Source organism: Linepithema humile, chromosome 2, assembly GCF_040581485.1.
Source record: "Linepithema humile isolate Giens D197 chromosome 2, Lhum_UNIL_v1.0, whole genome shotgun sequence".
In the NCBI taxonomy this organism is placed as follows: Eukaryota; Metazoa; Arthropoda; class Insecta; order Hymenoptera; family Formicidae; genus Linepithema; species Linepithema humile.
This window is the reverse complement of record NC_090129.1, coordinates 16,231,561-16,243,806: the sequence shown is the minus strand read 5'-3', so window position 1 is coordinate 16,243,806 and position 12,246 is coordinate 16,231,561. Positions and strand designations below refer to the sequence as shown.

The 12,246-nt window shown below is 31.6% G+C and overlaps 1 long non-coding RNA gene across 1 annotated transcript; it reads right to left on the bottom strand.

Moving 5' to 3' along the window:
* Window positions 1–548: 548 nt before the first annotated feature.
* LOC105677300 (uncharacterized) lies at window positions 549–5,980 on the bottom strand. The gene is made up of 2 exons (XR_010888874.1): window positions 5,325–5,980; window positions 549–3,609 (listed from the first exon to the last, which is right to left on the bottom strand). It is a non-coding gene; the product is annotated as an uncharacterized lncRNA (long non-coding RNA).
* Window positions 5,981–12,246: the final 6,266 nt, after the last annotated feature.

Genomic DNA, 12,246 nt, shown 5'->3' with positions numbered 1-12,246 from the left:
GCGAATGTTGCTCCATATTTTTCTATAAGTTTATCAATCTCATTTTTCTCTTCATATTCTAAATGGTCCGTAACTATTTCAAAATTTTCCCTATCTATGTGTTCGTTAAAATTTATTGTGTAGTTTTTCTCTTCTTTATCATCATAGTTTTTTTCTATTTCTTCTCCTTGTAGATTAGGAATTATCCTCTGTTTTATTTCTAATTTTTCATTTTGGCATAATTTAAATTTTTTTATGCAATCTAGGCCAATTGGGAAATCATAATTGAAATGTTCACTGTTTATAACAAAAATATCCATCATATTTTCTATATTAAAAATTTTTATTTTTACAGTTATTACTCCATCTGCTTTTTTAACACCATTGATTGTTTTTAAATTTGTATTAGTGGTATTGCTTCTCTCCTTTTTCAGCAATCTTGAATTTATCAAAGATACGTTTGAACCGGAGTCATAAATGCTATTCACTTCCAGAGTCTCGTTAAGCAGTACCTTTACTTTAATTAATGGTGTTAAATCTAGTTTTTTGGATTTTCTTTTATCAATGCATTTTCTACTTCAGAATTATTTACAAATTCTATTTTTTTATTTTTTTTTTCTTCATTATTTTTCGGTTTAAACCAGCATAGTGCTTCGGGGTGATAACGTGAGTCTTTGTTATTTTTTTCACAGATTTTACATGGTGTTTTTGTGATTTTATTTCCATTTTGGTTATAATTTTTTTTTTCTCCAAATTTTCTTTTTTTAGTCATGTGCTCTAGTTTCCCTATCTCATTAAATAAGTCTTCAGTTTCTTGTAATGACTCTCTGTCAATCCTGTCTGCTATGAAATTTGGTAAACCTGCAGCTATTAGATCTATTAATGTACCAGTATCAATAGTTTTCCTTATCTCTAATAGAAGCTTTTCTTTCTTCACTGCATATCTAGCAGTGAGCCTGTTTGGTATCTATATGACATTGCGTATCTAATTTGGCTCCATCCTTTATTTGCATAAGTTTCAATAAAATTTTTTCTCTACTTTTCCCACTCTGAATCTATAGATAATTTTATCATCATGCTGCTGTACCAATCTAGGCAAGATTTCTCTAGAAATAGTTTGAAAATTTCAATTTTCTTTCTATTTTGTATTATCTCAAAGCGATGACATTCATTCTCAAAGTCTTGTACCCAATGATATGCATTGATACTTTTTGTTGAGTATTTTTCCAATATAAATTTTTCTGAGGTTTTTTGTAGGTTTTGGCGTTCATAATTTTGCTGCTGGTTTATGAGTTTTTCTAATAATTTAGTCATAGCGTCTTCTGTGACTTCGGTGTCTTTCTTTTCTAATATTTCTCCCTCAGCTTCTTCTAAATAATATTCATTAAACATTATATTTTCTTCTTCATCCAAGTATGTTTTTCTCAAATCTTCTATGAGAGTTATCCATATTCCTCTCTTCTGGTGTCTTTTTTTTAGCGTATTCCTTATTCTGCCGTAAGCTTTTGTTTTTTCCAGAGTTGTGTGTAAATTCATTGCTTGGTGTTCTGCCGGCATAATGAAGTTCTTGTTTTCCTGTGTTCCAATTGAGGTTAGGGTAATTGCGTTGGTTTTCTTCTGCTGCTTTCACAACAAAATCGAATCTTAATTTTTTCATAATCCTGCTTTTCTTGACGATAATGTCGTTTTATAAGGATTCTTATTCTCTCTATACTAATTAGGTAAAGACAGGAACAATAACATCACTGAGTTTCTCCTGTAAAAAGAGTTTTTCTTTTATTTCACACATCTTATTCTTGTTCCTATTTACAACTATTTAGACAGGAACAATAACATCACTGAGCTTACCTGTAAAAAGAGAAACGACATTAAATGTCAATTATTCACTCTGTCTTTTCCCCAATTACAGTCTTTACATTCGTAACTTTTATACATTAATCATTACACATGGTCACTTCTCTCCTACTCCTTTTTCTTACTTTCCTCCCTCTCTCCTTGTGTGTGTAGAAACCTATTTTACCTGCGCGCCGTAAGAGTGCGCGGGATAATTAAAAAGGAAGTACCCCGTACTTTCTTTACAAATATATAATAGTTTTATAAATATAATATAATAAATATATAATGTATAAGTTTCTTTTATATTTTTGTATTAATTATAATTCTATACCTATAACATAATTATTTTGTAATAACATAATAAAAATAATAAATAATTGCATATATAATGGTTGTAACTTTCTTTAAGTGTAATAACTTTATTTATGTGTTGACCTTTATATGTACATATATTTTACATGTTTTTTATATTAATAAAAATATATATAATATATGTATAAGAAATATAATTATGTATATAAATAGAAATATATATTACAATAATATATTAAAGAAATATATTAAATATGTTAATATACTCTTATTTGCCAAGGTTGATGTATAAGTCGAATTTCTCAATTGCTAAGAAATAAACGTTTCGCGTTCGAACTTATAAAAAAATCAAAATAAATGGGAATAACTTTTTTTTTAAACTTTCTTTATATTTAACTCTTTGCAATGCTAAGTTACTTTTGATATACTTAATTGATTCCGAAATAGTGCGTCAAACGACTTGAAACCATTTGAAGTAAAGCGGTACTGAGTATGCGCATAGCCATAGCCAATGAAAATTAGGCACAGTTACCTCCCGCACTTCGGCTTCACTCTCCTCGCCTATCTTGTATTAGAGTTCCTATAAGTAGAGTTGTGCCAATCCAGATTTTGTTCTCGGAAGCCACGTGACATTCATCGACGCGCGGAAAATTTAAAATTGTTGAATGTAGATTTGAAAGATTAATGTAGTCCTTATACATTACTTTATGTCCTTTAGACATATTAAAGTAACACCAAACTTAATTCCTTCACTATGGGAGCAATATTGTCAAATTAGACCAAAAGTGTGTAGAAAAAACGGTTCAGTGGACATTTACAATACTTGCTATACTTATTTGCTATTTATAATATTTGTTATTTTATTTACACTTTTATGCAAAAAAGGACATGAAATCATTAAATAATGTAATATTATTTAAAAAGTTTTATTTTTTATGTACAAAATATTTCTCTCATTAATCGTCATAATAAGTCTCATTATTTTATGCATAAAAGTATTGAGGTAAGATTCCCAAAAATTGAATGTTTTACAAGATATTTTGTATTTTATGTCAAAATACTGCAATTTACAAGCCTCATAACTCGAAAAGTACTTAATGAAAAATAACTTCATTATAGTGTTTTGAAAAGCTCTTGACACCAGCTATTAGATTTTGGAATCAAAAATAGGGGTTTCTATTTAAAAAACCTAATTTAACCTTGAAATGATTTTGAAGGTCAAGCTCAAGGTCAAATTGAAGGTCACCGTTGAATTTCTTGTTGAAAATTACTTCAGAAATGACCTTGACCTTTTTCAAAAATATCTTACATGAGAAAATATTCAGCCGTCCCGGGACTTAATTGACACCCTGTATATATTCATACTTGCCATCTATTTGCAGTTATGAAATTCATTTTTGATCCTTTCGTATGTGTACTCTGCATAATTGAGCTCGGGTAATTTCAAACTGGCTGGTATAGATTCATGAATAAATGATTTTTCTGAAAAAATAAGAATACATTTAGGCCTGATTACACCAACATTATTTTGATTTTTATCAAGACTTAAATATGTGTCTATTTATTTATAAAGAAAGATAAAAATATACACATATTTAAGTCTTGCTGAAATCTAAACTAATGTTGGTGCAATCTGGCCTTAGTAATTCTATTTAAATACATTTTTAATTACGTTTTTGTAAGTATGTAATAAATAAAACATGCATTGTTTTAAAACTGGAAATTACACCTTTTTACGCAATAAAACATTACAAACGATAATACTTAATAAACATGACAATACTTAAAGAAATTACAAACCATCACAATTTATAAACATAACAATTAAAACTTAAAGAAATAACATTACTTAATATTATGATGCATCGCCATCGTTTTGCTGGACTGGGTGCAATTTTCATTAACGCGAGTCTTTTTAGAATTAATTCTTAGCCTAAACCCTGCAAACCTGGATGCTATTTTATCCTTTAAGTTATGGCACTCTGGTAAAAAGTAAGAACATTCTTTAAATTTAACAACGATAAAGTTACGTATATTAATGTTACTTCTGGAAAGAGAACTATTATTATAACTTCTAAATATTTTCTCCATTTCAACGAAGAAGTCAAATGTCACGTTGTTAACAAAAAATAATGTATCCTCTTTATAACATTTCATCATTGTTAATTTACTGTAGTGCCTTAATTTTTGTCTACGAGTGCCAAGACATTGGATGCATTGCTTGCAAGCTCTATTAGTTTTTATAATACTAGTAATAATGTAACCGGCGACATTATATAAAATATTCATTTCAATATTACTTAAAGTTATATCTTTGGGTAACACGTTAGGTACTGGCAGCTGTTTATTGAGCGTTTCGTTATCACAGTCTTTTTTCATGTTTCGCAAAATTTGCAAGAAATCGGGCAAGAATTCACGATCATCTTCATCATAATTGCTAGTAGAGATTTTTTGCATGTATTGCGAAATAGTTACTAATTTTAAGTTACTTTTTAATTGTAGAGCATTTAATGTACAATGTTTTGAACAAAGAACCGCAAACAAGTTTTCGATGCAATCCTGTGTGAATCTACCGCATAAAACAAATTTATAATTCCCTTCTTCAATCAAGTATTTTGACAGTTCAATACACGAAAGTGTCGATATAATAATACCTTTTTGAAAAGGCTTCCAATCTGTTTTTGAACCAAAAGTTAATAAAGAAATTAAATCAACAAATTCGTACAAAAACTCTATCGTTTCTATATATTTTTTTTCGTCGTGTTTGCTAATAGCAAAAGTGAGGCTTCGAGAACTAACTATCTTAAACCATCTTGCAATTTGTGCAATCAACCAAGCAGTCGTCTTGTATTTTTCTCGATTATGTTCAACAGCTAAATAGTTAAGCGCTGAGCTTACATCTCGGCTCAAAACATTGTATGCATTTTTCACCCTCATTTTTAGAAAGTGTTTGGACCTATCTAAATAATCTTCTAGCAATTTTGGTGCTAATGACAATTGTAAATCTTTCTGCGCATTAATTAGTTCCGTAAAATGTTTCAAACTTAGTGTGTTTGTTGGCAAGTTATATTTATCAACAAATTTCGCAGAAATAGTAACATTTACGTGATTCAATATGCCTTCTTTTAAATTTTTAAGTGCATGGCAAACATCATGAAAGAAGAAAAGGTGTCGTCCTTCATTTAATGGATGTTCACATTTATTTTGTACCGTCGAATATCGAGAAACATTAATGTTAAACGATTTCCACATTGCCTGGTTTGGAGCACCCATATCGGATACGATACCCTGAACACGCAATCTTATTTTGTTAGCTTCCTCAATAATATTTAAAATTATTGACTTATAAATCGATCCGTTTGTACTATTACCGGAATAAAAATATGTCACGGTTTGTTTCCACCTTTGAGCAACACCTGCAAGCATAAATACTAGGCCATGTGTCGCTTCATTATTACTATTATGACCTGGCAAAGTTACATTACCTACGTACGTATTCGTGGACGTATCAAACCATTTCCCCGGAGAAATGCTAACTTCGTCAAGAACAATGAGGCAATCTTTATCTATGTCGTTTTTAAACTGTGAAACTTTTATACGTAAAAATTCGAAAATTGTTGACAGTCCGCTTTGAAATTTCCATTTTTCTAAATTTCTATGCAAAGTTCTAAAAGAGGGAAGTGGAAATCCTTGACTTAATAATTCTCGATAGCCTGAAGTACCACATGCAAATTTTAATTGATACGCTTTAACTAAAGTACTCATGACACCACTTTGGCATTCTTTTATACTGAATTTTTAAGAAATTTTTTTGATCAGAATTAAAAAGTTTATTATTAAGTCCGTTTGAAGATACATGCGTACGTACAATTTTTTCCAGTTTCATAATTTTCCTCTTCATAATGACTTGCAATCGGTTGTGATTTTTTTTCATTAAAACCCTCAATCTTTCACTTTTTAAATATAGTTTCTCAAGTTTTTTGTACTTCTCTGCCATACAACAATTGCAGTCAGATGTTGCGAATTCCTTCTGTGCAGTTAATAATTCGACTTCCTGTTTATGTACACTTTCATCGTTGCTAATGATATCGCATTCATTTTCCTCCAGAGGTACATTTTCCGATAAAAAAGTCTGCTTACTGGAAGCATGAATATTAGTACATGTCTCTTGGTGCTGTGCATCCACTTCCTTATTTTCCTGTTGTACATTGTTAATTTCATTTTCATTTGATGGTGCTAAGTGTGCCAATAAAGATTTCTGCATAGGCTCTGTACTCTCGTAATGTCCAGTTTTATCACATTGAGTAATATCACAACGTCTTTACTTGACGGATCTGTATATACTAATATTGGTGAGTGCTGTGTAGACCTCGCATTAGATCTATGCTCTGTAAAATACAATATTACCTTTCATTACAATAACCCAACAAATCAAATATTTCATTTATCATCATACCTGAGGCTCTATTATTTTGCATTTGCATGATAGCATATCCAAATATTGTTGGTATAGTGTGCACTTTCAATTTCTTCTTTCCATCAACACGCTCCTTTTCCCACATGTCTGTTGGAAAATGGTACTATAAAATAAAAGGAGAAAATTAAAATAGAATAGTTAAATAAAATAGAATAGTGAAATACATACCTCGCATAAAAATAAACCATCTTTTATTGGTAACTTTAGTTCAGTATTTTTTGCCCACACTTCTCGTCGTTGTGGATTCTTTGGAAAACGGTGCATTTTTGTGCCATGTCTTGAATGACTGCGACATCCTGGCGCTGCACAACTCGGCATTTCCTTCTGTAATTATTATAAATACATTTTATTATGCACATATGTATGCATTAACAAAACTGTCACTTTGAGATTAGATTTCTATTAGTAGTTTATATGCAGAAAAATGAATTCCGTGAAATATTTATCGCACAATATGTATCAGTTTTTTTTTAAATTAAACCTATCGTTGCTTATAAAAATAAATCGGTCAAATTGCAACTAGTCCGACACAAAGTTATCAACAAACTGAACTGTGATGACGTATTGAAACGGAAACATGGGAACAAAATGGCGTAACCAATTACAGAAGCAATCATGATTGGCACAACTCTACTTATAGGAACTCTATCTTGTATATTTGTACTCGGTCTCTATATTCCTATGTCTATGGTTTGTGTTGGTGGCGCTATAGGAAATAGCCGCGCATACCAAATAACCTTACAGAAGATGTGTTAAAAGAATAATATTGAATTCGGCCACTGTTACGAGCGTATAGCTACGTAATAGATTATTTAGAATAAGTCGGAACACGTTTGTGGAAAAAGTCTTTATTCGGTGTTGCTGGTTTGAGCTTTGATCGAGAACTGAACTGGCGAGAATGATCTTCGTTTAAGGTGTTGTAGGAAAATCGTAGCGGCGGAATGTTTATTGGAAAGAGGCGGTTTTGTCAAAAGGAAAATATGCGTTAGGCATAGGGACAGCGTTTATGTTTATTGCAGTTATCGAAGGGTCATGTGTTTAGGATCAAGAAGGAGTAAAGATAAAAAAAGGTTCGAAGGTTCAAATAAACGGAGTAATCTAAGAAACTATAAGTTGCGGCACGTAACATCTCCCCCCCCCCCCTTAGGAATGAAGATCTTTCTCGAAGTAGAAAAATACATTTAAGATCTTATTTCTAAATTAACGCAGTAACTTAATCTAGTATTACAATGATCAGAAAAATTAATATTCAACGATGTTCTAACAATGAGGTATAACGTAGTCTTATACTCTAACATACACATATATAGGTTCTTATACTATATCATTAATTCGCAATGTTAAATTTCCTTAAAATGATACAATAGTTATGTTTTGTCTTACACGCGTTCAAGTCTTGACAATCGATTATTACGAGAGCGAGAACGTCGGATCTCGTTATTTGTTCCATGTCCCTCTTTTTCGATACGAAGGGATTCTTCGCTGTCGGTCGGTACCGATATAAAGGTAACTTCGCGTTGCGTAGCTGTCGGATGAGCACTACGAGTGGTTATATTATTATTAAAACAGTTGTTAAAATACTGAACGCAGCCTTCCTTAGGTATATAACATAATTTAAAAATATGAACAAACTTTAAATCAATGAACATTTTACCGTTATATAGATAATAACTAGTCCTATCATAGTATATAATATATAATAAAACCAACTCAAGGTCTTTTCATATAAGGTTTTAGTTCGGTGATGTTTGCCTATCTCATTTGCTTCTTTATATAATTCGTCCAAACTAGAACTAGCTGTTTTTAACAAATTAATATCTAAGTGAGGTGTTTTACCAATGTTTAACAATTGAAGCGCTGAAATATTAACATTACTTTTCTTGATATCTTCGCATAGTTTGTTTGTACTAAGATTAACGTTAGGAATAAAATCTTTGTCAATGGTATCGATTATGCTTATAGTTTGGGTATGTAATAAAACATTATCCGAAATGGCATCACATTCCGGGGATAGTTTAACTAAACCAGTTAAAAGTAGTTGTGTTTGACGCGGCTTGTCGTCTTTACATAAAATGTGAAGGGTCTCCTCCCGCGGCGCAGTATAAAGCCACGAGTTCGCAGATTGTAATTGATACCAGACAGTATTATGAATTTTCATTACACGGATATCGCATTCTTTCAATATGTTTTCTAATCTAGCGGATTTCAGTAGTTCCGATTCGCAAGTATGGACGGTCGAAATCTGGTACAATAGGTCCGTTTGCTTGCAAATCATTGCGTCGTTAATCTTTTTACATTTTGTGATATCTCGATCGGTTAAGTGTGTATACAATTGTTTGTCAGTTCTGAGTCCTATGTACGAGTGTAACGGATTTATGAATGCGTAAACGTTTTCTTCGTTCTGTTTGATCGGTAATGGAATCATATGGTATAATATGAAATCATTTCGTTCGATTAATGGAATTTCGAAAATGTAAACTAACCTATAATTTTTATAAAATATACTTAAATCGCTAGCATCGATTAGGTTATTAAGTTGGCTAGGGTCTAAAGTTACAAGTAATCTTTTGTTGTTTGTCATATAATGTGAATCTTTTAAATTATTAAATAATTCTCTAGGTGTAAGTATTTTCGGATGGAGTAATCTTCGGCGCGCTAGTAATATAGCATCGGTAAGTATTGTTAAATCTAGTTCATATTCTAACATCAATTCGGCACATTCTAACAAATATGAATTCGTTTCGGTGTTTAATTGTAATGCGTTTAATTTTCCCGTGTTTTTGTAAATTTTTCGTCGTTATGTTTATACAAATTAAAATCAATTTCCTCAAATTTATGTTTATTTTCTGCAAAGGCAAGACTAAACTGATTAATCGTGGATCGCATAATGCTGATTTGATTTTTGTATAATTCTGTTAGCTGTTTTGAATTGTTATAGACGAGATCTATTTGTTCGTTATAGTAATTAGCATCGGATGAATCTAGTGTGCCAAATAAAATTTTCGAAATTTGTCCTACAAAGTCAAATACACCACGTTTGACTCTCGCTCCGCGGTTGTTGAAACGGATTTCGTCATCGAATCGTCCTACCATGTCGTTAATAGTTTCTCGCTCTGTTTTTAATGTTATTAATCTTCGTTTAATACGTTCTAATTCTTGTAGTCCTGAACATGTTATATTGTTTCCGTACATATGGTATCTGCTGTAACATAAGATTTCGATTTTCTCCGCGTAAAATTTCAGTATTTTTTCTTTTTCTTCCAATGGCGCAAGATTTACATAGCTAATAAACTTCCAGTGGTCTCTAAAAATAAGAAGGTCGCCTAAGTTTTCAAAATAGACTCCTACCAGTCTCGTTAGTGGTTGATTAGTAAAGGCTTCAAAAGACTCTGAACTAGTCATCATTGACATCAACATTCTGTAAAGGAAAATATGCGCGTTTTAATTTATTGACATGCAAGATTTGATTGCGTTTGCCTCTTTTAATTTCATAATTTACGTCGTTCAGTCTACGTGTAATTTGGAATGGTCCGTCGTATTGATCAGACAATTTTTTACTGCCTGTTCTGACCGTTTCGTGTAATACATAAACGTATTCTCCGTATTCCCCCGGATCTAAAACTAATGGTTTCATTTTCTTATCGTAATATTCTTTTGCTGACTCTTTAGCCTTTTGTAAGTTATTCTTAGCGTTTTTTCTTAGGTAATTCAATCTATTCGTTAAATCTACGAGAAATTCTTCATGAGTGATTCCTTGTCTCGGTTCTACAAGTACGGAAGGAAGTCGCGGTTTTCGTCCAAATACTAGTTCGTACGGAGATATTTTTGTTCCTTCGTGATAAGCGGTATTATAAGAGAACATAGCGGCATCTAGAAATGAATCCCAATTATTTTGATTTTGATTAATATATGGTTTAAGGTATTCAGCTAATACGTGATGTGAGCGCTCTAATGCTCCATTTGACTGAGGGTAGTAAACGCTTGTTTTTACCTGTTTGATTTTAAAGATCTTTGCAATTCCTTTCATTAACTCTCCTGAAATGTTACTACCTTGATCGGACAACAATTCTTTGGGTGAACCATAGGTATAAATATATTTATTGACGATTTTATCAGCTATAGTCGTACTGTTTGTGTCTAGCAATGGATAAGCCGTGCAGAATTTCGTTAATTGATCCTGTGTGGTTAAGATGTATTTATGTCCTTCCTCTGTTTCCGGCAAAGGACCCACAATGTCGATCGCTACCTTTTCAAATGCCTCACTTGGGGTGTCAGTAATTAACATGGGTGCTCTTGTTTTTACTCTAACTAATTTTCGTTTCTGACAATCATGGCAAGCTTTTATATAATTCTTTACGTCTTGTTTCATACCATCCCATGAGTAGTATTGTTGTATTCGTTTTAAAGTTTTTGTTACGCCTTTGTGACCTCCGATCGCTGAATTATGTAGTTCTGTTAAAATATTTTGTTTTATTATTGGATCAACAACTTCTTGTGTTAACAATTCTAATAGATATACTTTAATTGGTGTATCTTTAAATATATATTTTATTATTTGAGTTATTTTTATTTTATTGTTAGCGTCTCCTATAGGTGCTATCGAAATTATCGTTTGGTTATGTGCAATTACATATTCTTTTAGTTTAATTAAGCAATTAAAAATATCTTCCATATTTATTGGGGTATTTTTATTTTCGCGTGTAACGAGATTTATTTCGGTTAGATGCTTCTTTTTCTTAATTTTAATATTTCCCGGTGCGAGCGTTATGTCTTCTGCTTTATTACCGTTTTTAGAAAGAGAAATTTTAATTTTAGGAGAAGAGTTTATTTCTTTCACTAAAAGACCTTTTATGCTACCTGAAATTTGAGGGATTATATTATCTGTTTCCCACAATGAATCATTTAGTGCGTGTTGTAAAAATAAGCTATAGCTCAAATTCGCATCGCTACTACCTGAAGCTTGTATCTGAAAGGTCATTATTTGCGGATTTCTAGAGAGTGCATCTGCATTTGTATTTAGTTTTCCTTCTTTGTATACGACTTTATAATTATATTCTAATTTTAATCGCCAGCGCATTAGTCGGGATGATGGATCTTTAACATTAAAGAGCCAAGTTAACGGCTTGTGTATTGATCCGTGATAATTTTAAATGGTTTACCGTACAAGTAAGGTCGAAAATGTTTCACTGCCCAGACAATAGCTAAAAGTTCTTTTTCCGTTGTGTCGTAATTTTTTTCTGCTTTATTTAATGTTCGTGAAGCGTAACCAATGGGAAGATCGCTGCCTATTTCACCTTGTGATAAGATTGCACCAATTCCTTCATCGCTTGCATCAGTAGTTAATAAAAATTCTTTATCAAAATCTGGATATTGTAAAATAGGTTCTCTCGATAGTAACTGTTTTAATTTTTTATAATTAATTTGTTGCCTCATTTCCCATTTAAATGGTACATTTTTTCTGAGGAGCGAAGTAAATGGTTCTGTAATTTCGCTGAAATTTTTAATCTACAATAGTACCCTACAAGTCCTAAAAATTGTTTTATTTGTTTATGATTTTAGGAACGGAATATTGCTCGATTGCTTTTATTTTTTCTGGGTTAGGTTTAACTCCCTTATCTGATATTATATGGCCTAAATATGTT